The sequence below is a fragment of the Spinacia oleracea genome, chromosome 6 (genome assembly GCF_020520425.1).
Source record: "Spinacia oleracea cultivar Varoflay chromosome 6, BTI_SOV_V1, whole genome shotgun sequence".
Classification (NCBI taxonomy): Eukaryota; Viridiplantae; Streptophyta; class Magnoliopsida; order Caryophyllales; family Amaranthaceae; genus Spinacia; species Spinacia oleracea.
The window spans coordinates 105,349,707-105,354,128 of record NC_079492.1 but is presented as its reverse complement, the minus strand read 5'-3'; positions in this window follow the sequence as shown (position 1 = coordinate 105,354,128).

Below are 4,422 nucleotides of genomic sequence, written 5' to 3'. Positions count from 1 at the left end.
ATGAACTCATGACCCCCGGTGCCTTTTGGAGTGACTTTGCCGATGACGTCGATACCCCAAGCTGTGAATGGCCATGGTGATGACAGTGAATATAGCAAGGATGGAGGAATGTGCTTCAGGTTCGCACACTTTTGGCAAATAGGACACTTCTTGAAAAAGAAGTAGCAGTCCTGCTAGAGAGTGGTCCAGTAGTACCGAGCCCGAATGATTTTGAGGGCTAGCATCCTCCAATTCATATGAGTGCCATAGTCCCCGTCATGTACGGTGTCCATGACCTTTTGAGCTTTGTGTTTGTCAACACATCAGAGCTTGAGGCTGTCAGGAGACCTTTTGCATAGAATACCACCTTCCAGAATAAAGTTTGCTGATTGGAGACGCAAAGCCCTTTGATTCTTGCTTGAAAAATGTGGTGGATATTCGGAAGTTTGTAGGTACCTTAGAATTTCTTAAAACCAAGTTACCTCTTCCTCAGGATCAACATCGTCAATAGCATGGACATATGTTTCTTCTTGACGAGTTTCAATTGTAAGTGGCATTTCAGCCATACCATTTGGGATGTTGATCATTGATTCTATTTTCGCCAGTGCATCGGCGAACTGATTCTCTTCCCTTGGTAGGTATGTATAACAAAGCTCTTCAACCAGCTCGGATAGATTCTCGAGATAGGACAGGTATAGGGCCAAGCTTTCACTCCTAACCTTCAGTTTTTCGGAAATCTTGTTGATGATTAGGGAAGAGCCCCCGTACACTCGAAGTTTCTGGACACCAACGCTATCGTGGCTTCCTGACCCATAATGCAGCCTTTATACTTGGCTACATTGTTTGTAACATTGAATTGTAGCTTTTCCGAGATTTGAGTGTGAGTGTCGTCAAGAGCTGTTAGGATTACCCCGACACTTCATCCGCATTGATTGGATGCACTGTCAAAGTGCAACGACCAGCTGTCGTGTCACTTGTCATTAGAATTTTCTCATCGGGTAGGTCGTAACTTTCTTCCTCTGCTTTGATAGGACAATCAGCCAGGAAATTAGAGATCGATGAACCCTTGATAGACTTTTGGGGGATGTATTTCAGATCAAATTCAGCTAGCATAACCAACCATCTGGAAAGTCGTCTGTTGAGAGCCGGTTTTTTGAATAAGAACTTGAGAGGATCTGATTTGCAAATTACATGCACTGTATGGGAGAGCGTGTAGTGTCTGAGTTTCTTTGTGGCCCAAACCAAGGCGATACTGAGCGTTTCGAGTGGAGTATATCTGGTTTCGTACTCGAGTAGCTTTTTTTCTCAAATAGTACACGGCGTTTTCTTTGCCTTCGATTTCTTGGGCGAGCATGGCCCCAACTGCTGAGTCAGTCGTTGTAAGATAAAGCCTGAGTGGGATACCCCGTATTGTCGGCTTCAACACTTGAGAATTAGAAAGATAGCCCTTGATGGTGTCAAATGCATGTTGATAGTTTTCGTCCCATACCTTAGGCTCACTCTTGCGGAGTTTTCGAAACACTGGGTCAAGGATCAAGGTGAGCTTTGAGATGAATGTGTTGATGTATTATAATTTTCCAAGGAACCTCCGAATTTCTTTTTCATTCACTGGCGGTTTCATATCTAGAATGACCTTTATTTTGGAAGGGTCAGCCTCGATGCCCCGAGAACTGATGACATACTCGAGCAACTTGCTTGACGTTACCCCGAATGCATATTTTTGAAGATTGGGCCTCATATTGTGTTGCCTGAGTCTATTGAAGAATTTTAGAAGCACTGTTTATGTTCATGGCATCCTTTGGATTTGACGATCATGTCTTCGAGATACACCTCGATTTCCATGTGAATCATGTCGCTCATGATGGTTGTGGTTGCTCTTTGATAAGTAGCCCCCGCGTTCTTTAGTCCGAACGGCATAGCTGTGTAGCAATATGTACCCCACTGAGTGATTAAGGTTATTTTCTCCATGTCTTCCTCAGCCATGAGAATCTGATTGTAGCCTGCATACCCGTCTATAAAAGAGAGTAAGGCATGATTTTCTGTGTTGTCGACCAAAATGTCAATGCGAGGAAACGGAAAGCCGTCTTTAGGGTTGGCCCTGTTAAGATATTTGTAATCGACACAAGTTTGAACTTTTCCATCCTTACTGGGACGACATTTGCAATCCATTCTGGATACTTGGACTCTTTAATAAACCCGACCTCTAGCTGCTTAGAGACCTTTTTTTGAATTTTTAGGGAAACTTCTGGTTTCATATGTTAGGTTATGATACATATGACAATTCATAAATCATGCGGAAAAACCATAAAGCCAGGAAAGCATATTATTTACACATAATCATTTAGCATAGAATGGATGCATACATGTTGTAGCGTGCCTTCCCTAGCTGCGCCCGAACCGAACAAGAACAAGTCTTTAGGACTCCAAATGTCGTCCCTCCGTAGATAGTCCACAGTACGTCCGGATCCGCCTCAAGTTAGACGAACTAGAATCGCCCTTAAGGTGCTTAGGAATTTCGGCTAGTGTTTGCAAGTGTATGGCTGATTTTTATTTCAAAAACTTACCATTTGAATACTTCTATCGTACCCATAAATTGTGACCCTAGGTACCTATTTATAGGAGTATGGAAAAGGAATTGTAATCCTACTAGGATGTGGATTTGCTAGTTAGAACTTTATTAGGACTCTAAATAACAAAGCAAATCTAATAGGATTAGGATTTTAATCTTTGCACAAATCCTAATAGGATTAGGATTTCCCGCACAAGCATCGCACAAGCCGTGCACCCGCGCAGGCCTTGCGGCCCACGACAGGCGCACAGCCCACGCTGCTGTGCTGCACGCGCGCGCCCTTGGCTGGGCCTGGTCGAGGCATGCGTTGGTGCGTGCGGCTCGCTGGGCGATGGCCTGGCTTCGTGCTGGGCCTTCGTCTAGCGGGCCTCGTCCGATGCTAATTCGTACGATACGCTTCCGATTAAATTCCCGATTCCGGAATTCATTTCCGATACGAACAATATTTAATATTTCCGATTCCGGAATTAATTTCCGTTTTGAACAAATATTTAATATTTCCGTTTCCGAAATTATTTTCCGATTCCGATTATATTTCCGATTCTGACAATATTTCCGTTTCCGGCAATATTTCCGATTCCGGCAATATTTCCATTTCCGATAGTATTTTCCGATACGTACCATGTTTCCGTTTCCGGCAACATCTACGACTTGGATAATATTTATATTTCCGATACGATCCATATTTCCGTTTCCGGCAATATCATCGTTTCCGGAGTATTCATTTCTTGCTTGTGACGATCTCAGCTCCCACTAAAACCAAGATCCGTCGATTCCGAATATCCATAGATAGAGTATTTAATGCCATTACATACTTGATCCGTTTACGTACTATTTGTGTGACCCTACGGGTTCAGTCAAGAGTAAGCTGTGGATTAATATCATTAATTCCACTTGAACTGAAGCGGCCTCTAGCTAGGCATTCAGCTCACTTGATCTCACTGAATTATTAACTTGTTAATTAATACTGAACCGCATTTATTAGACTTAACATAGAATGCATACTTAGACCAAGGGCATTATTTCCTTCGTCATATGTGATGGAGTTTCTGCCTAATGGGCTTTGAACCTGGAATGAGGGGAATTGTATGCTGACCGATGCTTGGATCAACCCCTGGCATATCATGATAGGACCATGCGAAGACGTCTATGTACTCTGAAAGTAGCTTGACCAGATCATCCCGCCCTGCTTGAGATAGAGTTAAACCAATTTGAACTAGTTTTGGATCAATGCTGTTAGAAAGGTTAACTTTTTCTGTTTCCTCAATTATGGGTGTCCTGCTTTCATGATTTTCTATAGCTTTTAAGTTTTCAAGGTCAGTTTCTTGAGAAGAAAAGTTGTTTGAATTAGGAATGTGTTTTAAAGTTGGACTTGAAGAGTAGGATGAAATTGAAGTATTATTGAAATTAGCAATCATTACATCGACAGCTTTGACTTGAAGTTCGGCCTCTAAGGGCACTTGATTTATGCAAGACTCTAACTCTAGACTCTTTGACTCGTCAATAGGACTTGAAAACTGAAAGACAAACTCTGACTTGAAAAAACCTAATCATAAATGAAGTTATCAGGATATCCTCATATGTCTTCATCATCATAATTGTAGTAGAAGAGGTTGTTGCCATAGATCTTCGAAGCTTGATCCCAGACTTGGTGCCAGGAACTGTATGGAAATGCAGCAAAGCGACACTTCTTTGCACTATTGAGACTCAGGAGGAATATTCTGACCAATCTTCCTTCTGGCAGCCCAGGTCGGATACTATAAGCAAGGACAGTCCACCAATAGTAATAGTCATGGATTGATTCATCCTCTCCTTGGCGCAGAGCCAGTGTTTGCCTGATGAGAGTGCTCTTCTAGTTGAAGCCTTTGGGTGTG